Source organism: Dasypus novemcinctus, chromosome 18 (genome assembly GCF_030445035.2).
Source record: "Dasypus novemcinctus isolate mDasNov1 chromosome 18, mDasNov1.1.hap2, whole genome shotgun sequence".
Classification (NCBI taxonomy): Eukaryota; Metazoa; Chordata; class Mammalia; order Cingulata; family Dasypodidae; genus Dasypus; species Dasypus novemcinctus.
The window spans coordinates 14,264,948-14,289,137 of NC_080690.1; the positions used below are offsets into that span (position 1 = coordinate 14,264,948).

The 24,190-nt window shown below is 41.0% G+C and overlaps 1 protein-coding gene across 3 annotated transcripts in view; it reads left to right on the forward strand.

Annotated features, from left to right (window-relative positions):
- CFDP1 (craniofacial development protein 1) overlaps nucleotides 1–24,190 on the forward strand; it is a 165,954-nt gene that overhangs the window by 44,830 nt on the left and 96,934 nt on the right. The gene's annotated exons all lie outside the window — the stretch shown is intronic.

The window sequence follows — 24,190 nt, forward strand, 5'->3', positions numbered from 1 at the left end:
GAAAGAACAATTTTTTAATGAAAATTATATTAGTCACCAAAGGGGTGCTGATGCAAAGTACCAGAAATCTGTTGGCTTTTATAAAGGGTTTTTATTTGGGGTAGAATCTTAGGTTTTCAGGCCCTAAAGAGTCCAACTCAATGTACAACAAGAGTACTTTCTCACCCAAAGTCTGTCGCCATATATTGACAGAAGATGGTAGGCAATGTCTATGAGGGTTAGCCTTCCTCTTCCTCTTAAGGCTCCGTGGTCCCAGCTTCTTCTGATCTCAACGATAGGCTGCCATAAGACTCATCTCTCTCCCTGGGGCTCGTTGCTCTCCAGTCTCAGTTTTTTAGGGCTCTGATGTCTACAGAAAAAAACTATCAGGCAAACGGCTCATTTCTCACTGGGGCAACAGTGTCAAAGACTAAACTCTCTGCTTCTACTTTTCCGTGTGTTTACTTCCGTGTTAGCATCTCTTTTATCCCCAAGGGGGCTGGGACTCAATGTTGAGTTGTACTGTAATGAAGTAGGCCCTAATCTTAACATAATTTAATAAGATGTCTCAGCCAAATCTAATACAAACAAAGGGTTATCACGCCAGAGGAACCAACCAGTTTATAAACATAATCTATATTTCTTTTTGGAAATCATAAATAATATCAAACTGCTACAAAAATATTAGCAGTTCCTCAGAATTTTTTTTTTAAGATTTATTTTATTTATTTATCTATCTTCACCCCCTCATTGTTTGCATTTGCTGTGTCTGTTTGTTCTATGCTGTTCTTTTTAGGAGGCACCAGGAACTGAACCCAGGACCTCTGATGTGGGAAGGAGAAGCACCTAATTGCTTGCGCCATCTTTGCTTTCTGTCCTACTGTGTCTTTCATTATGTTTCCCTCATGTCTCTTGTTGCGTCAGCTTGCTGTGCCTGCCCATCACGTCAGCTCGCTGTCTAGCTTATCTTCTTTAGGAGGCACAGGCAATCGAATATGGGACTTCCCATGTTAGGTGCCTTGAGCCACATCTGCTTCCCAGAACTTACTTTTAATGAAGATTTCAGTTCAGTATGCATACCTCACCCCACAATGGACTCATAGGCACATAAATAAAAGGTCACAGGTGATTTACAAATAATTGTCTTGGCATATTATCAGGAACATAATAGTTTTTTCCCTTCATATTTTCCATACTACCTGAGTTACTTTTATGTGAAGACTAGGATTCTTTCTCTTTGGAGGAAATGATAAATTCTTTTCTTAACCTATATTTAAGAAGTAAAAGGAAGCTGATGTTACTCAAGTAATAGAGCTTCCCCTACCATATTGGAAGACCCAGGTTTGATCCTTGGGGCCTCCTGGTGAAAAAGAAGAAGAGAGAAAGCATGTCCGCACGGTGAGCCACTGCTTGTGTGAGTGCCCATATGATAAGCCAGTGCCCCTGTGAATGTCTGCGTGGTGAGCCAGTGCCTGCATGGCGAGCCAGTGCCCGTGCAAGTAAGTCATGCGGCAAGATGATGACGTATCAAAAGAGAGACAAGGGGAGAGTCAAGGTGAAGCACAGCAGAGACCAGGAACTGAGGTGGCACAATTGACAGGGAACCTCTCTCCACATCAGAGGTCTCCAGGATCAAATCCAGGTGAATCCTAGAGGAGAGAAAATGAGAAGAGAAGACAATACAGATAGCAAAAAACAGCAGGGCGGGAGGAGGAGAAGGGGGTGAAATAAATAAATAAATAAATCTTTAAAAGAAGAAAAAAGAAAAAGTAAAGCTTCAAAGCAAGTAAGAGAAGCCCAAGGCTGTGGCCTCCAGGGAAGTGAACATGAACCACATCCTGCAGGTAGCACTGACCATGGGCAGATTCCTGGGGGGAGATCTGGGGTGCTAATATCCCCATATGTTTGGGATAGACCATGTCACCTAAACAGGCTTCTCTGGCCCTTCGGTCACTGTTTATCACCTCTTCCTTGTGTCTTCAAACATACTTCTGTCATTGCTATGAGCCTTAAAGTTTTTTGTTTTTTACATTAACAATTATTGGTTTTCCTACTCAGTTGTAGCTTTCCTAGGGCATGTCTTTCTCGTCTTTGCAGCCCTGGATCCAAACAACACTATCCCACTGGTGTACTCTCTCAGGTTGCATTTCCCCAGGAGCAGACCCTGAGACAGCTTTGAGTGTCCGTAGTTTATGTGGGAGGTGATTCCAGGAACTTCCAGGAGGAAGGTGAGAGGGGTGGGAGGGAATCCAGTATAGTGCATGTTACCAAGCACAGCACGGCTGTGGGCGCTTATGCTCAGGTCTCCGGGGGAGTTTGAGAGAGCGTGGAAAGAACACAGCACAGGGCAAGGGAGGCCAGGCTACTTAACCTCCACTTCCCGTCTGTCATTGGATCAGAGCTGCTTCCATGAATGTTGGCTGCCCTCAGTCCTCAGCAGGGAGGCACAGGAGTAGCAGGAGCTGGCAGTAGGACACCCCAGTCAGCAGGGGGCGGGGCGGGGCAGGGCGGCCAGTACCAAGGAGATATCGATTGGGCTCGATCTATGTCTGCTACATCTTGATTTGCTTCTTACCTGAAGTCATTCTTTCTCACTAGAGTTCCTAGGTGGCAGGAGTCATGTAGTAATTCCACAGAATCCTATGAAGTACTGGGATCTGACTCCCTGGTACCTGTGGAAATGGTGTAAACACAGGTAAAGGCAGCTATGGGAGGAACAGAGCTATGCCCTGTTAATACCACATGCCACTGTTTTCCAAACTGGTTTCCAATCATCATTTACAAGAAATGAAATAGAATAAAAAGTATTAGAGTACAACATGTAAAAACTAAAAAGAAATTTTATTTCAGTTATTGATGTGCTTACATTGGGTAACAAAATAAATTGTAAGTTTTTATCTTTTTTTTTTTTTAGTGCGGTAAAACACACATAAAATTTACTGTAATGATATTCAGTATCCACAGCGTTGTACAACCGTCACCACCCACTAGTTCCAGAACATTGTCATCACCCCAAAAGGAAACCCTGTACCCACGAAGCAGGTACTCCCCATATCCCACTCCCTCCAGTCCCTGGCACCACTAACCTTGTTTCTGTGGCTTACCTAACCTGGCTGTTTCCTGTAATTGGAATCAGAGGATAGGTGGCCTTTTGTGTCTGGCTTCTTTCACTTAGCACATTTTTAAAGTCCATTCATGTTGTAGCACGTATCAGAACTTCGTTCCTTTTTATGTCCAAATAATAATCCATGGTATGGGTAGTAATATATTTTGGCTTATTCGTTCATCAGTTGATGGATACTGGATTGTTTCCACTTTTTGTCTAGTATGAATAGTGCTGCTTTGAACATTTTGTGTACAAATTTTTGTTTGAACACCTATTTGCAATTTTTGGTTATAACCTAGGAGTGGAATTTCTGGGTCATCTGGTAACTCAATGTTTAACTTGTTGAGGAACCACCAAACTGTTTTTCACAGTAGCTGTATCTATCAGTAATGTATAAAGCTTCCATTTAAAGTGTATTTTTAGTGAGGGTTGAGATTTTTTTTTTAAGAGTGAAGCTACAGACTAAAGCAACATGATTTTAGCCTTTATAATCATTGTACTGTTTGAAAGGGATTTTCTTCAGACCAGTAGCTTTCAAACTTTTTTAACCCACAGTAAGTAAAACTCTGACATTATGCCTCAGCACACACACATAAAGGTAAACAGAAAAGTACAATAAAAATTTGATGAACTACTATTTACCTTACTACATTGCTGATATTTTCTACTTTACATTATTGCATGTGGAATATGTTCTTTAAAAAAAAAAGTAATGACCCACTAGATTGCATTCATAATCTACTACCACCTGAATGTGAAAATTGTTCTGGACTGTGTCTGGAATTAGCCCTCTCTAGGCTTTTACTTGGGTTACCAGGCTTGTATCTGGTATTATTAGACAGTGCCTCTTATATTAGAATTATTATTGAAGAATTCTACCTCTGGATGGAATTGCCAGATAAAAATATAGTCAAAGGTTCTTTTATCTGAAGTTTCTAGCATAGTTAGTTTCAATCTAGCTTTTACTTCTATATTCCCTGGGTGTTTCTTCTTAAAATAATTCCTGTTGGCATTTGGAGATAGCACTTGGAAGCTGTGGCTCAGATAATACTCTATTACTGTAATTATGAAAATAGCCAAGGAGGGAGAAGTGCCGGCTTAAATGAAGTCAACTTGTTCAGTTGACCAGAGTCACCTAAGTTCACCCAGGAACCTCACTGTCTTCCTGTCTTAGAAGGAGCTAATAGCACTTCTAGGATAAGAAATCTGCTGAGATAACTGTATTAGGGAGAACCAGCAGGAAACAGCACTAAATTTAGGTACTCAGAATTTAATAACTAGGATGTCCCCACAGCTAGGTATAATGAGCCTCCTGGCAGGAGCGGAGACCTGCAGGTGGGGGCTGGACTCCCTGAGAGGAAGCCAGGGACTCAGTGCCCAGCTCTCCCTTTCCTCCCTCCTTCCAGTATCTTGCCAGGCACTCCACCAACCACTATAGACTTAATGGTGTTGTCGTTGCACCCCGGACAGCCACCTGGCACAGAGGGCAGGGTGGAGAAGGAATCAGAAGGGACTGACTGGAACTATCAAGCCAAATATCTTCCAGTGGATTAATGAACTACCAAACCCCTCATAAAAGTATAAAGTGAAATTTGATCAAAATCATTTTCTTTGAAAGCTAAACCAGAACCTAACAGATTACAAGGATATGTCTGCTGAGTGAGTGTACAAATACAGGTCCTCAGAGTTGTACACAAAAATGGGGACACATTTAATTATGATTCAGAGTACCTTGAATTTCTCAGATTCTGAAGATGACCTTTAAGACTGGCATCTCAGAAAGCTTATTTACACTTACAATTGTACTTGAAAAAAGACAGGGCCAAGAGGAATTCAGCCAATCTGGGTTGTCTAAATGGGCACATTTTATTGGTACAAACATTAGTATCTGCTGTAGATTGTACTTGAAGGGTACAGAAGGTCTTTTTAAGGGAAGAAACAACATGAATTAGCCAATGTATTAGAAGAAAATTATCCTAATGCAGTAACATGGTTTTTCTACAGACTTTTTTTCATTTTCACTTTTGGAGTTCCTTCAGTTTATAGAAATTGTCCGGCAGAAACCCTTTATTTGTTTACTTTCCTCCTCTCTAAACAGATATAAGCAATACAGGAAAACCAGAACAGGACAGTAAAACATCCTGTTCCACATCTTTTGCTAACAAATGAGAACAGATTCAGAGAAGCAAATGTTTGTAACTGAAAATGCATTTCCTTCGCATGTTTAAAATAGCATGCTGCTTAGGCTATAAAAAGCCAAAGTTTATGCTCTGGGAATGGAATAAACCAAATACTCAGTTTTAATTAGAGGCAAGAATCAGATGGCAAGAAAGAGCTCTCTTTACATTTGGGGTAGTAGAAAGCACAAAGCTTAGCTTAGTGTGTCTAAATTCCCACGGGCTTGTTCCTCTAAGCAGCGTGGGTACCTTGATCCCCCCCTCACCCTGCCATCCCTCAGTTCTTACCACCAATGCTGTAAGACACACGCATGTAGCTCTGCCAGCCTTTATGGGCATCTGGCTTACCAGGCTTCAACCCCACATTTACTCTTTACTCTCTTCCAGCAGTGGGCTACCATTAGTCTCATGAAAATGTGGATTCCTGGCCAGAGGCATTGCCTTGTGTAAAAAAGACATTATTGTTTAACTGCCACCTTGTAGCCTGGAAATAACGGTAAAGCAGTAAAATGTAGGGGCGAAAAACACCATTTTCCCTTATAGTTTCCTCTTCTTGGTCTAATGAGCAAAACAAGCGCTTGTTGAGTCTCAAACAACATGGGGTGGTGTCAGTTGAGCAATGTTGGCCCCAGAGGTAGAAGAGACAGAGTTATCCTGTCTGAGCACTTAACAGTCTGCGTTCTCCAAATCCCCTTAGACATGAGTAAATATGAACTTTGCTTATCTTGTAAGTTTTTCGGTATTTGGTCTTTTGATAGAGAACATTGAGTATTTCATCTAAAGTAACAAAAATTAGGAATAGCCACAATGTTGGGAGGAAATATTTCTGATTTTTTCTTTTGTTTTATCAGACTCTCTTGTAATGATGATCAGTCAGATCCCTGGCTTGTGTTTACTTTTTCTTGAGCCCTTTTCCTTTTAAAGGAGTTGCTTTTATGTTGAGGGGAATGTTTCAAAGCTGGATCTAATTGTATTTCAGTATTTTTACTAAGAAGGAAGAATGGGCCTCAAAATTATTCATAGCAAATGTATTTACATCAACAAACAAAGACAAGCTACCTCAAAACCAAATCTGTCTGGTACATACTAGACAAAGACTTTTAAAAAATGGTCCCAAATATGCTGAAAGAGCTAGAGGAAAACATGGACAAAGAACTAAAGGAAATCAGGAAAATGATAGATGAACACAAAGAATAGTAATAGAGGGAAGTGGACTTGGCCCAGTGGTTAGGGTGTCCGTCTACCACATGGGAGATCCGCGGTTCAAACCCCGGGCCTCCTTGACGCGGGTGGAGCTGGCCCACGCGCAGTGCTGGTGCGCGCAAAGAGTGCCCTGCCATGCAGGGGTGTCCCCCGCGTAGGGGAGCCCCACGCGCAAAGAGTGTGCCCCGTAAGGAGAGCCGCCCAGCGTGAAAGAAAGTGCAGCCTGCCCAGGAATGGTGCTGCACACACGGAGAGCTGACACAACAAGATGACGCAGCAAAAAGAAACACAGATTTCCTTGCTGCTGACAACAGAAGTGGACAAAGAAGACGACGCAGCAAATAGACACAGAGAACAGACAACCAGGGTGGAGGGGAAGGGGAGAGAAATAAATAAATAAATCTAAAAAAAAAGAAAGAATAGTAATAGATGGAAATTATGAAAAGGAACCAAACAGCTGAAGACCACAGGAACAGAAATTTAAAATTCCCTAGCAATAGCAAATTGGAGCTGGCAGAGTAAAGAATCAGAGAACTTGAAGATAAGAATATTGAAATCAGTCCGAGGAACAGAGAGAAAAAAGAAAGAAAATAAGTAAACAGAGCCTGAGGAACCTGTCCAACAAAACTGTCTTTCAAAAATGAAGGAGAGGGAAGGAGATATGGCTCAAGTGATAGAGCTTCCACCTAACATATGGGAGGACCTGGGTTCGATCCCTGGATTGAAGAGAAAGCGTGCCTGCATGGCAAGCCAGTGCCAGCATGAGTGCCTGCGGGGTGAGCTAGTACCCACACGAGTGCCCGCGTGGTGAGCCAGTGTCCCATGCAAGTGAGACACACAGCAAGATGATGACACATCAAAAGAGAGACAAGGGGAGAGGGGGGAGAGTCAAGGTGAAGCACAGCAGAGACCAGGAACTGAGGTGGTGCAATTGACCGGGAACCTCTCTCCATATCAGAGGTCTCCAGGATCGAATCCCAGTGAATCCTAGAAGAGAGAAAAGAAGAAGAGAAGACAACACAGACAGCAAAAACAGCAGGGCAGAAGGAGGGGAAGGGGGGGAAATAAAAAAAGAAAATGAAGGAGAAGGAATGATATTCCCAGATAAACAAAAGCTGGGGGTGATCACCACCAGACTGGCCATACAAGAGATGCGAAAGGGGGTTCTGCAGTTGAAAGGAAAGATAGTTAGACAAAGCTACATGAAGAAGTAAAGATCTCTGGTGAGGGTAAAAACATGAGTAAATACAAATGCCAGTATTGTTTTGGTTTGAAGCTCTACTTTTCACTGAAAGACAAATGCATAATATGTACTAAAAAATCAGTGGTTTTGGACTTAGAATGTATAAACATGTAATTTGTGACAAGAACTACATAAAAGTGGGAGGTTAGAGGGGTATAGGAACATAGCTTGTGTTAAAGTTGGTATCAAAATGAGTTGTTATAGATCTAAGATATTAAATTTAAGCCAGTGGTAACCATAAAGAAAATATCAGAGAATATGTAAGCTCTTAGGGACTAAAGCACTCATTTCATCCACAAAGACATTTTGTGAACTGTCAACACTGTCTTTGTGGCCCTTTTACAGATGAGAAAGCTGAGGCACAGAGTGACGAGGTTAATTTGTTGAGGTTACATAGTTGATGAATGGTGGAAACAGGATTCCAGTTGAGATGTTAGCCCCGAGGCTTATAGTTGTATTCTCAGACACTGTGCTATATGACTTCTCTTTCTTTCCATCCTAATTGGCATTTTTAGGTGACAGAATCTCTCTTCAACTTTATTACTGATGAGGGACTCCTTGAAAACTGTTTTGTATTTTATTTTTAAAGGAAGTGAGATGACTACTTCCTGCCTTTTCCTTTATAAGTCCTTTTCCCATTAACCGCATTTAAACCAATTTCCTGTAATGTGTTTCGGTCTCATTCTCATGAAATATAAGCAGTTAGCACATTTTAAAAAATGGGTTCCAAGTCCTGCACAAGGGGTGTTGGTACATTGATAATCTGCCAGCATTTGACAGTGAAGCTGTGGACAGGATGTGGTTGGTAACTGGGCAGGAATGGCGATTGCCATTTCTCCATGTGTTGACTCCCTCTGAGGTCTGAATCATCCATTCAGCCAATGGCAGCCTATGGGAGAGGGTAGCTAGGCGGGCCAGGTAGCAGATTCTCCTTGCTCAGCTCATGTTAAGTGCGCTTCTGGCAGTCATTCTTTCCAGGATAGGACTACCTAGAAATAGATTTTGTTGTTGTTGTTGTTGTTAGAAATAGATTTTAAGAAGATGCATTAGGCAACAAGGAAGGTGACTGATTCTGGCAGCCCTGGTGAGCTGCTGCTATCTTACTGAACAGCTTAACAGTGGTGCACCTTGTGTTGGTGCCAGAGCATTCTGTGCCTTACTTTCACTTCATGTTCATCAATGGTGCTAATACCTTGTTTCATTTAGCTTAGTTTTTTATTTTTTAAGATTCATTTATTTATTTCTCTCCGGGCCCCTCCCCATTGTCTGCTCTCTTGTTTCCATTTGCTGTATGTTCTTCTCTGTCCACTTGTATTCTCATCAGGCAGCACTGGGGATCTGTGTCTCTTTTCATTGTGTCAGCTCTCTGTGTGTGTAGCACCACTCCTGGGCAAGCTGCAGTTTCATGCAGGGCAGCTCTCCTTGTGCAGGGGACACCCTTACGCGGGGACATCCCTGCACAGGCTGGCACTCCTTGCGCACAGCAGCACTGTGTGTGGGCCAGCTTACCACACAAGCCAGGCGGCCCTGGGTATTGAACCCTTGGACCTCCTATATGGTAGGCGGATGCTGTATTTGTTGAGCCACATCTGCTTCCCTGTTTCATTTTTAACTTGTTTCTAATATACTTCTACAGGTGTTGCAGGTACAGAGTAAATGGTTTTGAAATTGAAGAAGGAAAGTAATTCTTTAAAGATTTCCCCATGAATAATAGTTGGACTCTTTATCTGTTAAAGGTGATCTCATATTAAGTTCTTGATCCTTTGAAATACTGGTCCAGGCCAAACTAATAACTGGAGGAACTATGAGTGGAGAGTCTAATGACATTCTTTTTCAGGAATGTGAGCATCTGAATGAGATCCCAAACCTAGAAAAGTTTGCAAGAGCTTTTTATTTTTTTTAATTTTATGGTCACCAGCATGGGGATAACAGTTTGGATTCAGTATTGACAGGAAGTACTGTGAACCTAGTAGTGGTTTTCAAAGTTGCCCAGGGTTGAAAATATTCTAGTGTTAGAGAATCCTGCAAGGAGATGCACTTTATATATGAAGCAGCCTTTTTCCTTTGCCCTTAGACTTGAATTATGGTGCTAGATTCTGCTCCGTGGTGGAGTGGCATGTAGCTCAGTGGTTGAGCACCTGCTTTGCATGTACGAGGTCCTGGGTTCAATCACCACTACCTCCTTTAAAAAAAAAAGTCTGTGATTTTTAAGAGCCAGGTACCTATCTGTATTATAAACTTTTACACTTCATTTTACCGTATTCCCATAACCTTTGTTTTGCCATATTTGTGTGTGTGTGTGTGCGTAAAATGGGAATCTAGGAAGTGCTCCTTGTGTAGTCAGAGAAGGGGAAGTTGAAGTTAACGACATTCACATAGTCTGCTTAGTATGATGGTTTAGAACAAGGAAATGGAGACCACATTTAAGAAGAGAATTATGATGTTTTAGGAATGTAGTGCAAATATTTTGATTTAACTATGTAATACTAATTTATTGATTTGTTTCATGGACTTTAACTTCTTTTAGTATACACTAGAGGGCAGAATTCCCCCTGGAAAGATGGCATATCTTTGGCAAGATCCCAGGAACATAAGCATTCCTAAGATTGCATATGAGTGCTGTACATTTTTTTTTTCCTAATTAGATTAGTCTTTTGGTATATACATTTTTCTTTTATTACAAGTGTCTTTTTCAACCTCACCATTGAGCATAGAAAGCGAGAGATGGTTTTTCTTGTTTTTTCCCTGTTTTCCTTGTTTTTTAATTCTTTTTTAATTTGAAAAATATTGAAAAATGCAAGAAAATAAACATGCCCTGTATTCCCATCACATGAATTTTTTCAAGAAGAAGACAGTGAAAGTTCCCTTCTTCCTGCCTGTTCCTTCACTCCCAGTCGCCGAGGCTTATAGCTATTAACTGGTTATCAATTTTGTGTATGTCCTTCCCTGTGCTTATGGTATATTGTATTCAAACATGCACTTATATCTATTTTGTTTTAAAACAAAAATGGAGTCACACTATATGTATTGGTCTGCAACATATTTTTATTGAACAGCCTATCTTGGGCATCTTTCTAGGTCTGGTATAACGTCTACATTTCTTTTAGTGATATTTCATTGTGTCGTTATTCCATAATTTGAGTAATCATTCCCTTATTTATGAATATTCCATTTCCCAAAGTTTCAGTTAGGATAATAGCAGTAATCTTTGTATATCCGTTTTTATGTTCTCATGCTGTTGTTTCTGGAGGACTGGTTCCTAGAAATGGGATAACTAGGTCATGGGATATGTGCCTGTAAATGCTAATAGATGCTGCCAAATGGGTGATACTAATTTGAAATCTTGCCAGTAGTACATGAGTGTTCTTGTCTCCATACACCACTAATAGTATTCATCTGGGTATTCACCAAATCATTACCATAACTGACCTCCATAACCTGCTGATGTGTGACTTAAAATTTCTCTCCCTTTGGGAAGCGGACTTGGCCCAGTGGTTAGGGTGTCCGCCTACCACATGGGAGGTCTGCGGTTCAAACCCCGGGCCTCCTTGACCCGTGTGGAGCTGGCCCATGCACAGTGCTGATGGGCGCAAGGAGTGCCATGCCACGAAGGGATGTCCCCTGCGTAGGCGAGCCCCACGCGCAAGGAGTGCGCCCCGTAGGGAGAGCCGCCCAGCACGAAAGAAAAGTGCAGGCTGTACAAGAATGGTGCCGCACACACAGAGAGCTGACACAACAAGATGACACAACAAAAAGAAACACAGATTCCTCGTGCCACTGATAAGGATAGAAGCAGTCACAGAAGAACACACAGCAAATGGACACAGAGAGCAGACAAGGCGGGCGGGTGGGGGGAGAAATACGTCTTAAAAAAAAAAAAAATTTCTCTTCCTTTGAAAACCTAAACCGAAAAATGGACTCTCTCCTCACTCCCAAGAAATTAAACGGCATTTGTCAAATGTTACAGAAAAAAATTAATGTTGGGGTGTCACCTAAGAGTCACACTGGACCAAATCTTCAAAGTAAATTAATTCTCAGTCGTTTTAGAGTCCAAGTGAAAATCTGTTTTATAAAAACAGAGATTCTGAGCCGATTCAGAGACTGTGTATCATAGATCCATTGGAGCTGCTGTGTATGTTTGTTTCTTTCTGTGTGAGGAGTTACTTTTCTCAAATGTTTTGGCATCCCTGAAGAATGTCGTGTGTCCTAAGTATAGCATTCAGTGATTCTTTTGTTCTGATCCAGGTTCTGGTAAAAGCAGCTTACTGCTATTTCATAGATGGTTATGATTTATTAGAAAGATGAATAATATATAAATATTTGAATTTGGGGTTGGGGAATTTTTCTTATGGGAGAGGCTGAGCAGCTGTGTTCTGATTATTTTGGTCTGGGACTGGGAATCAGGCTGGCCCAAAGTCCCAACACTTACTATCTTCAGTTACTTAGCCATAGACTCTTGCCAAAATTCTGTTACTCAAGGGAACTTATAAATTTAAGCTGAAATAATTTAAAGCTTAAAACTAGGATAATATGTTCATCACTGAGAAAATGGAAGATTCTGAAAAAGCCTTCCTCTTTAAATCGAGTAATTCTGAATAAGACCATAAAAAGTCACACCTTTTTGATTATTACCTTTTCCTTTAAATTTCATATGTGGCACAATTTCAGTAGTTGCTTGTTTGAGAATGAGCAGGAAAAGCCCATGCTTTTCCATTGGCTTCTGCTTTAAACTGGAGAGCTTTAGCTCCAGCTGCTTGTACGATGGTGCGCTGTAGGAGGTGGAAATGATAGGACAAGAAGAATTTTTTCCCTAGAGAAATTCTCCATAGAGCATGACATGACTTGCCCGAAGCAGAACTGGAAACTAAAAAGCTCTAAGGAATACTATGTATTAATATAAATTACTCTTGATCTTGGTCTTCACTCCAGTGTCACTGCTTGAAAGCAAAGATTTGGGAGAAAGTTTCCTTTAGAAAAGCAGCCACAAGCATTGAGTGTGTTTTCCAGCTATATTTCTGTGCTGTACTGTGGTTAACGAAATACAGGGTTTTCATGCCATTTCAGAAAGTCATTCTGATTTAGCCTCATTTGGACCAGTCTCCACCTCAGTTTCTCAGTCTTGATGTGGTAAAGCCAGCTTTTCCTGTTGGGCTAACTTGGATCAGTTGTGTGTTAAAATGCCACGCAAACTGAGCCAGGCAGAATTTCAGCTGTGTGAAGGCTTAGATTATGAACTGTCTTTATAAAATTGAAATTATGTATTTTAAAAAACCTTTTGAAACAGGGCTTTGGTTAACTTCATAGTGAAAGCAAAGGATTGGTGTTTCCCAGGCATAGTAGGGCAAGTTGTAGACAAAAGCTTTTTGTCTCTGGGGACGGTAGGGGAATTGGTTGGCAATAGAAAATGGAATACAACTCCTTTTTCCAAATATGACATGTCATCTAATTTTGGTGCATTATCTCAGGATAGCCCTTCCTGATAACACTGGCACACCCCTGAGCTCTCTACTGCTACCTTTTCTGAATTTGTTCAGAGTTTTCCCAAGATTCACAGGTCTCTTGTCTTTATGCATTTAATAATATCATCTACTCCTACCGTTTTTTGGTGGTGGTGGTGGGTTTTTTTTGAGGTACTGGGGTCGGGGATTGAACCCAGGACCTGTATGTGAGAAGCCGGCACTCAGCCACTGAGCTATACCAGCTTCCTGTTCCTACAGTTTTAACCATCTCTCCTATGATCTTCGAGCACTGCCTTTCTCCTGAACTGCAGACCCATATTCCTCACTGGTTGCTAGAACGACACCACAACCCCAATACTCATTCTCTCTAAACCCTCTCTTTTTGTAGAGGAAGAAACTGAGCACCTAAAGTTAAGCAGCTTGCTGAAGAGAGTCTAAGGTTTCCTCTGCAGGGCCAAACTTGTCTGTTTCTGGGGGAGAAAAAAATACTACAGCTCTTCTCTTAGTCACTTGGGCCCCAACCTCAGTGTCACCTTCTTCCCTTTCTACTCCCCATACTATAAGTCTTTTTGATTTTCCCTCCAAAATATCTCTAAATATTCATTTAGTCATTCTTTCTCTCCCACCCCCCGTCTTTCCTCTCTGCCTTTTTCCCTCCCTCCTCTCTCTTTCATCTCCACTGCCCTTGCCTTTTTTTTGAGTCTTACTTTCTGAATCATGTATCTCTATGTAATTGGAATATTTTCTAAAGTCCATTTGAAAGGCTTGGTCTATTAAATGGTGTCCTAGGTTTACTTACAGCCTACATTGCCTCTTTCTGTATCCCTGCTACATGCCCTTACCAGGATAATTTAGCAGATATTCCACTTAGAGCTTGTACTTGCTCAAGAATTTGACCCCCATTGCCGGCTGTTGAGTTCTGATTCCTTAGCCTGATATAGAAAACTCTATACTTCAGCTCCTTCACTTTTTTTAAGATTTTATTTTATTTATTTATTCCCCATCTCACCCCCCCAACATTGTTTGCACTCGCTGTCTGCTCTCTGTGTCCATTCGCTGTGTGCTTTCTGTGTCTGCTGGTCTTCTCTTTAGGAGGCACTGGGAAGCATACCTGGGACTTCCTATGTGGGAGAGTAGCGCTCAGTCACTTGAGCCACCTCATCTCCTTGCTTTGTTGTATCTCTCATTCTTTCTTCTTTGTGTCTCCTTGTTGCATCATCTTGTTGCTTCAGCTCTCCGTGCCAGCTCGCTGGCTTGCTCATCTTCTCCAGGAGACACTGGGAACCTAACCTGGGATCTCTAATGTGGTAGACAGGCTCTCAGTCGCTTACACCACATCTGCTTCCCTACTCCCTCACCTTTTTCTGAGTTACTCTATTTGACAGCCAGAAAGGACTCTTGCACTTTGTTCAACCACATTGTCCTCTCTCAGCAGTGTTCATGCAGTTCTGATCTCCCTTTCCCCCAGATGTCCTCACCTCCCGCACCACCTATGGCAGTCTTGGCCCTTCTTCAGGTCTTCCCTGATCCATGCTCTTTGGCATGCTCTCTCTCCATACTCCTGTTTCACTGGTGTCCTTCAAGTAATTGACCTTAAAGTATAGTTGTTTTTATTCTTATCTTATCCATTTTGTGCAAGAGTATAAGCTCTTTTTAAGATCTTCTCTTCGTCTTTACATTTCTGCAGTTTCAATACAATGTGGATGGTTTGGACTTTGTTTTGGGGTTTTTCGTTTGTTTTTTTTTAAGATTTTATTTATTTCTCTCCCCTTCCCCCCATTTTCTGCTCTCTGTGTCCATTTGATGTGTGTTCTTCTGTGTCCACTTGCATTATCAGGCTGCACCAGGAAACTGCATCTATTTTTTGTTGCATTATCTTGCTGCGTCAGCTCTCCAAGTATGCGGCGCCACTCCTGGGTGGGCTGTGCTTTTTCACATGGGGCAGCTCTCCTTCCTGGGCGCACTCCTTGTGCATGGGGCACCCCTATGTGGGGGCACCCCGGCATGTCATGGCACTCCTTGTGCACAGCAGCACTGCATGTGGATCAGCTTACCACACGGGTAAGGAGGCCCTGGGATCGAACCCTGGACCCTCCATACGGTAGGCGGGCACTCTATCAGTTGAGCCATGTCCACTTCCCTGTTTTGTTTTTTAAATCAAATAATAGATGACTTTTATCAGTTTTGGAAAATTCTCAGGCATTATCTCTTTGAATATTGCCTCTCTTTGAATATTGCCTCTCTTGTTTTCTTCTACCTCCTTCGGGAACTCCCTATTAGATATGTCAGATCTTCTCATTCTGTCCTCCATATCACTGAATTTCTCTTTGATGTTTTCCATCTTATTATTTATCTGATAGGCCTTCTGGCAATTTCCTGTGTTCCAGTTCTTTACTTTTTTTTCAGCTGTGTCTAATCTATGTAACCTGTCCTCTGAATTTAATTTCAGGGACTCTTATGTTTTTCATTCTTAGAAATTCTATTTGATTTCTTTTCAAATCTTCCTGTTCTTTTTCTGTAAGAACTTATTACTAGTTTTGAGTTTTTCTTTTATATTTGTAAGCATTTTAAGTATATTTCCTTTATGGTTTCTGCTGATAGTCTTTTGTCAGGAGTTCTTGGGGTTTTAAAGTTGCCCTTTATTTTATTTGTTGGCTCTCATAGTGGATTATTTCCTCTTGTGTTTAGTATTTTTCATTCATCTTTTGCAAGATTTTTTTCTGTGGGGTAATCTTACATGACCTGAGTGAAGTTGTATTCATCTAAAATGGGTCTTTGGCTTGGGCTAATTTTTGTGTTAATTTCTTGGTTTGGGGATTCCTGGAATATTTAGGTATTAAAATTTAAATTATAATTTTGAACCCCAAATCTATGTGAGTTGCAAACCCAGAAGAGACTTCTTTTTTCACCTGCTATAGCCCAAGCAGAGATAAGCGTTCTTGTCTTCTCCCTGGCTGGTGAATTTTTTCCTAGTTTGTCCGTTCACTGAAGGTATGTAGAATTTCTACTTTACTCAGGGTCTCAGTTTTAGTTCTCTGCCTTCCATAAGCCGAACACCACCTGTACTATTAACAATGGGAAGTAAAACCCAGGCCCCAAGAGTTATTGAAACTCTTCCCACCCTTACCCCCCTAGCCACTATATTAGCTCATGTGCTACTGTGTGGCTTTCAGTTCCTTCTTTGATCTGATACCAGGAATTTCCCTTTGTTTCTTGTGAGTTGAGCTATACACTTAAAATAATTTTTGGTATATTTATCTAGTGTTTCTAGCTATTTATCTGGATAAGTTTAGGTTATCTGCAGCATCCATCTTGCCACAACTGGACGTTGATTTTGATGTCTTTAAGGGCAGGTGCCCTATACTGCCTTTTTTTTTTTTTACTTCATGTTTCTAGCAACTAATACAGAGTTGTTCATTGCATTTGATGAATTTGAAGTTAAAAGGAAGCTTGTTTATTTTTTCACTATTCTGACTATAGAAAGAAATACCCAGTACCCTTTTGAAACACATTTGATGACTTACTCATCTTTCACATTAAATGTGAACTGCTGTTTCCCCTACCCAAGACCTCCTAATGATTTCATTAAAATACTTCATATCTAACTTTTCTGATGCTTTTCTTCTCTTTTGAGCTCTTTTCATTGTTCCCTTTGTTGATTTTTCCCTGTTTTGTTTTAGGAGTATTTTTTCATATGACTCTAGAATATGCATGAACTTTCTTACCTGAAAACCCCTCACATCTTTACCAGTCTATTTATTTATTTATTTTGGCATTTTTATTATTTTATTTATTTATTTATTTTTAATTGATTTTGTAAAAATGTTACATTAAAAAATATATATATATATATGAGGTCCCATTCAGCCCCACCACCCCCACCCCAGGACTCCCCTCCCAGCAACACTCACTCCCCTCATCATGACACATCCATTGCACCCGGCAAGTACATCTCTGGGCATCTCTGCACCTCATGGTCAATGGTCCACATCATGGCCCATACTCTCCCACATTCCATCCAGTGGGCCCTGGGAGGATTTACAATGTCCGGTGATTGCCCCTGAAGCACCATCCAGGGCAACTCCAAGTCCCAAAGGCGCCTCCACATCTCATCTCTTCCTGCCACTTCCCATATCCATCAGCCACCATGTCCACTTTTCCCACTCCAATGCCACTTTTTCTCTGTGGGCCTTGGATTGGTTGTGTCCGTTGCACCTCTATGTCAGGAGGAGGCTCAGATTCCACATGGATACTGGATGCAATCCTCCTGCTTTCAGTTGTAGGCACTCTAGGCTCCATGGTGTGGTGGTTGTCCTTCTTCAACTCCATCTTAGCTGAGTGAGGTGAGTCCAATAAATCAGATTTTAGGAGCTGGAGTCTGTTGACGCTCAAGGCCTGGCTATCATATTGTCAGTCCAGAGATTCAAATCCCCTAGATATATCTTTAACCCCAACACCAACTACAATTCCAGTAAAGTAGTATGAAAGTCTTATGAAAAGAGATCCCATCTGAGTCCAGTTCCATCACGCAGAAACACCAGCTCCAAAGAAGGTCCATCTGACATGGCAGTGAACCCCGTCTGCCATGACCATAGAACCCAACCACTCTATTTAGAACTCCTTTTGGCTCCATCTTAATATCTACTTTGAAAATCTTTACCCTTCATTATGGTGGACCTTCTTTTTTACCTGTCTAGCATCTGACCCCCTTATCGATCTTCAAGAACCCTTATGATGTCACTTTTGATGGGAGGCAAGAAACAGAAAATTCAGAACCCTTGTTTTCCCGGCCTCCTTGCACCTAGTGTTCAGTCACCAATCTAGGCTTCATGAATCATGTCTGCCCAGGATTTTGAGTCCAGGGTTAGTGAGGCAACAAGGCAAGGACTACTGAAAATCTCCCTGGAAACAGAGGCAGCTTGGCAGCAGTATGTGCTTCCACTGTGTAGCCCTCTTGGGAATGCTGGCTGCATCATATATTCTAGATATAAGTTCCTTATTGTATATTTGATTTGCAAATATTTTCTCTCATTCTGTGGCTTGTCTTTTTCTTGATTATCCTTTGTAGTACAAAAGTTTTTATTTTTTATTTTATTTTTTGCTTTTATAAGGGGGATTTATTTGGGGGTAAAAGATTACAGTTCTAAGGCCATGAAATATCCAGATCAAGGCACCATCTGGGAAAGCAGACTTGGCTCAATGGATACAGCGTTCGCCTACCACATGGGAGGTCCACAGTTCAAACCCAGGGCCACCTGATGTGTGTGATCAGCTGGACCACGCACAGTGCTGATGTGCGCAAGGAGTGCCATGCCACGCAAGGGTGTCCCCTGTATAGGGGAGCCCCATGCGCAAGGAGTGCACCCCATAAGGAGAGCCACCCAGCATGAAAGAAAGTTCAACCTGCCCAGGAGTGGCACCGCACACACGGAAAGCTACACAGCAAGATGATGCAACAAAAAGAGACACAGATTCCTGGTGCTACTGATAAGAATAGAAGTGGACAGAGAAGAACACACAGCAAAATGGACACAGAGAACAGACAACTGGAGCGGAAGTTGGGGGAAGGGGAGAGAAATAAAAATTTAAGAAAAAAGCACCATATGAAGTGCCTTCTCAGCATAATCACCTACTCTTGATCCTGTTGTCTGGCCACGTGGCATATCAAGATGGCTGCCAATCTCTGTTGAGGTCTCTGCCTCCCCCTCCAGGCTCACCATCTCTCAGAGCCCAGCTCCTGGAGCTCAGCTGTGAGCAACCAGGTATAGGGCTTGTCTCTTTCTGGACCTCCTCTATCAGTCTTGGCTGCTCCACTTTCTTCTCGAGTTCAGCTGCAAGCTATCAGGCATATGATTCATTTCTCCCTGGGCCTCAGCTCTTTGAGCCTCTCCTGGGCTTCTCTCCTTGCAGCTCAGCTGTGGGCGAAACTGGAGTCCTTTTTCTCACAGTGCAGGATCACATATGGTGGCTCCCGTTTCTTGTGTGTGTCTCTGTTTTTTAAAGTTCAGCTTATTTTTAATTCTGTTGTTCATCCTTTTGAAGTCCTCTAAGAATCCATTGCCTAATCTGAGGTCATGGATATTTATACCTATATTTTAATCTAAGAGTTTTAGTTTTAGACCTTATATTAGGTTTTTGATCCATTTTGAGTTAATTTTCTTGTATATGGTATGAGACAAATCTAACTTTATTCTTTGGCATGTGGATATAAAGTTGTCCCAGTACCATTTGTTGAAAAGACTATTCTAGTCCCATTGAATTGTCTTGTTACCTTAAAAATCATTTGAGTTTAAATGTGAGGGTTTATTTCTGGACTCTTAATTCTATTCCATTGATCTTTATGTCTGTCCTTATGCCAGTATACATTAATTGATTTTCAAATGTTGAACCATGATCCCTGGTCATGGTATAATGCTTTTTAGATATTGTTGCATTTTATTTCCTAATATTTTATTAAGGATTTTTGCATCCACATTCATGAGGGTTACTGGTCTTTAGTTTTCTTTTATTATACTGTCTTTATCTGGCTTGGTATCAGGACAACACTAGGTTTATCAAATTATTAGAAAGTGTTCTGTTTTCTTCTGTTTTCTCAAAGAGGTTGTATAGATTGATATTATTTCTTGTTTAAATATTTGGTATCTTGGTATGTTGAATTTCCAAATATTCTACAATGAGAATGTATTGTTTTAAAATGAATATAAAAATGCCATTTAAAAACAAAAAAAAACCATTTGGTAGATTCTCCAATGAAACCATCTGGGCCTAGACATTTCTCTTTTGGGAGCCTTTAAACTATGAATTCTGTTTCCTTAATAGTTGTCTTAGTTTTCCTTAGTAAAACAAATACCTTGCAGTGGATTGGCTTAAACAATGGGGATTTATTGACTAATAGTTTTAGGGTGAGAAGTACAAAACTTGAGGCATCAGCAAGGCAGTGATTCTCCCTGAAGACTGTGGCATTCTGGGGCTGGCTTCCAGCAGTCGCTGGTCCTTGACTTTTTTGTCACATGGCAATGTACATAGTGATATCCTCTCCCTTCTGTTCTGGTTCTGTTGACTTCTGGCTTCTTCTCATGACTTTCTCTTTCTATGTCTGAACCTCATTCTGTTTATAAAGGACCCCTGTAATCTGGGATTAAAGCCCAGCCTGATTCAGCTAGGCCACACCTTTACTAAAATAACATTGTCAAGAAATCCTACTTATAATGGGTCCACATGTGCCAGATTTCAGGCCAAGACCAAGAACATGTCCAAACTGGGGTACATAGTTCTGTCTACCACAATAGTTATAGGCCTGGTCAAGTTATTTCATATTAGATATGTTACAGTAGTTTGTGTCATTTGAGGAATTGGTCCATTTCATCTTAGTTGTCAAATTATGTGGGTAGAATTTTTTTTTCTTTTTAATATTTATTTACTTAATTTTTTCCTTATTTATCCTCCCCCTTCCCCAGATGGTTCGCTCATCTGTCTACTAATTGTTTGCTCGCCTCCTCCAGGAGGCAGTGGGAACTGAACTGGGACCTCACACAGGAGAGGCTAGTGCCCAACCTGAGCCACATCTGCTCCCTGCGGGCTGGGGTGTCTCCTGGCTTGTGGCATCTGTTCCTTGCTGTGGGGTCAGCATCTAGCTCTCTGCAGCGATGGTGGCATCTGCTTGTCTTCTTTTGGAGGCCCTGGAACCTGAACCCAGGACCTCCCATGTAGTAGGCAGTCGTCCAACAGGTTGAGTCACATCCCCTTCCTGTGGGCAGAATTTTTTGTAGTATTTTCTTATCTTCATGATATCTGCAGGGTCTGTAATGCTAACCCATTTCAGTCCTGATATTGGTATTTTGTTCTTCCCTTTTTCATTCTTTGTCAGACTTACTAGAGTTCTGTCAACTTTATCTTTTCAAAGGACCAGCTTTTTGTGTCATTGATTTTTATTTTTCTGTTTTTGATTTCATTGACATCTGCTCTTGTCTTTCTTATTTCCTTCCTTCTGCCTGCTCTGAATTTATATTGCTCATTTTGTAGGGGGCAGAGCTTCGATTATTGATTTGAGACTTTTCATCTTTTTAATATATGCATTTAGTACTAGAAATTTCCCCCTCTGCCTTTTACCTGATTTGCTTAGGCGTGTTCCACAAATTTTTATATATTTTCATTTTAGTTAATTGTATTCTTAAGACTTTATCTTTGACCAATGCATTATTTAGAAATATGTTTGGTTTCCAAGCGTTTGAAATTTTTTCTGTTAGCTGATTTCTAGTTTGATTTCATTGTTGTTAGGAAGTTCTGTATGATTTCACTTCTTTTACATTTGTAGACATTTGTTTTATGGCAGAGAGAAAGGATGTGGTCTCTCTTGGCACTTGATGTTCCTTGGGCACTTGAAAAACTCCATATTTTGTGGAGGGGGTTTTGCCCAACATCTTTTTAATAAATACCTTTTCTGTCTAGATCAGCCGGAGTCATTGTCTGTATCTTGCATCTAAGAACTCTAACACCCCTTCCCACATGTATTTGTTAATGCCCTTTATTGTAGCATTTCTCACACTGAGCTCTGATTGTTGATTTGCATGTTCATTTCCTCCACTGTGCTCTGAGCTTGAGTCTGGGTATGTCTAGCCTGATACATGGTAAGTAATTGACAAGATTTGTTGAATGAATGAGCAAATGAATAGCTTGTATTAATCGTCACTACTTTTATTTATTTATTTATTTATGTTAAAAATTTATTTATTTCTTCCCCCTGCCCCAGTTGTCTGTTCTCTGCGTCTATTTGCTGCGTGTTCTTCTTTGTCTGCTTCTGTTGTTGTCAGCGGCATGGGAATCTGTGTTTCTTTTTGTTGCGTCATCTTGTTGTGTCAGCTCTCCATGTGGGCGACGCCATTCCTGGGCAGGCTGCACTTTCTTTTGCACTGAGTGGCTCTCCTTATGGGGCGCACTCCTTGCGCTAGCGGCTCCCCTATGGGGGGACAACCCTGCGTGGCACGGCACTCCTTGCGCGCATCAGCACTGCACATGGGCCAGCTGCACACAGGTCAAGGAGGCCCGGGGTTTGAACCGCAGACCTCCCATGTGGTAGACGGACGCCCTAACCACTGGGCCAAGTCTGCTTCCCCATAACTACTTTTAAAAAGTCATCAGTTAACTTTGATCTACTGAGATTAATATCCTTTTGGTTATGTAGACACTCTCTATCAGTCTTCATCTTAAATGCAGGGCATTTTTGGCTCCCCACCCCTTAGTTCATATTCAGTAAGTAACTGACCCTGTTACTTCGGAAACTGACTCTAATGTCTATTATGTGATTGGAATGTTATTTTATATCAGCTTAATCATGTTGTAGTTCAAGCATAGACAAGTGGGAAGTTCCTTACTCATTCCACAAGACTTACTTTGTTTGCAACTCCTGCTGTTTCCTTTATTTCAGGTTGACTTGCCCCTTTGTAGATATGTTATTTCCACAACAATATATTTCAATATATTTCACAATGCACATCATTGTCAGAGTGAGCAAAGCCCTGCTTTGTGCCTGGATGCCTTGTTTCCTGGTCAGGAAGCACGCAGTATTCCCTCAGCCTTTCCTGTACTTAAGTCTGGGTTGCCTTACAGAAAACAGGAAACACTTTTGATTGCTTTCTCCCATTAGGTGTAGGTGCTAGTTAGGATGTAGCAAAGGAAGTTTGATGGGTAATGGATTTCTAAGTGTTCAGGCTCTGGCCAGTGACCACTAGCAAAGCTGCTGTGTAGAGTAGATGGAGGAAATTTTGAAAGAGGGGACGTTACAGGGATGTGAGCTAAGCATTCTGCTCTTTGACTCATCTTATTTATTGCTAAAGCAATCTGGAGTGACTGCCTTTTTGTTTCTTTTGGGGATTTTCTTATGACTTCTATTGCCTGTGAGAAAAAAACATGAAACTTAGTGAACCTTGGAGGGGAACAGTAAAGTATTGGAATTTTAGAGTGATTTCCCTGCCTTTTCCATTATAAATCTGCTTAGTGGTTCCATGTTTTCCCTGCTTTGGAATTAGAATGACTAGATTCTACTTGAACAAGATAGCCTTTCTTTATCTTCTCTCCTACTTATTCTCTTCTATGCCACCTTTTTTCTTTTTTTTATTACTTCAGCTAAAAGCCTTGGTATATGAACATTCATATAAGTCAAGATTTCGAAGAGACAAGGGTCATCTTAGTTGTGGTTAGTATTACTTTGTCTTGGTTATAAGCGACAAAATTATAGCAAAATAACTTAAAGAGCTCCGTATGGACTCACATCAAGATAGTGGTAGAAGAATGATGGAGAATATTTTAACACTAATTCTCCATACTATGAATTTCCTAATTTTCTCTACCTTCATCTATTCAGAAGATCTGTCACTATTTTTTTGGTTCTCATAGCATTTGACCTTCATGTCAAGGGGTAGGGTAGTTATCACATGAGCCTTGAGTGTTTGGTTCAGTGAGTTTTTTGTTTTGTTTTTTTTAAATGGAGGTACCAGGGATTGAACCCGTGAATCCAGGATATGTGTAGCAGCTGCTCAACCACTGAACTACACCCACTCCACTCTGTTCAATAAGTTTTAATAATTGTATATATCCATGTTGCCAACCACCCACAAGAAAGTGTAGTATGTTTTCATCACTCCAGAAAATTCCCTCTTGCCTTTCCAGTCTGCTGCCCACCACCACCACTACTTTCTGCCCCCAGGCAACCACTGATTTTTATTACTGTCGATTAGTTTTGTCTGTTCTAGAACTTCATGTAAATGGGATCATACATTGTGTAACTCTCTTGTGCCTGGTTTCTTTCACTCAGCATGTTTTTGAAACTCATCCATGTTATTGTGTGTACAATTAGCCATTTCTTTTTATTTCCATTGTATGAATTTACCACAGTTTATTTATCCATCCATCCTGTCACTAGACATTTGGTTATTTCCAGTTTTTTACTTTAATGAATTAGATTGCTATGAACATTTTCATATAAGTCTTTTTGAGGAAACTTATTTCTAATTCTCTTGGGTAAAAT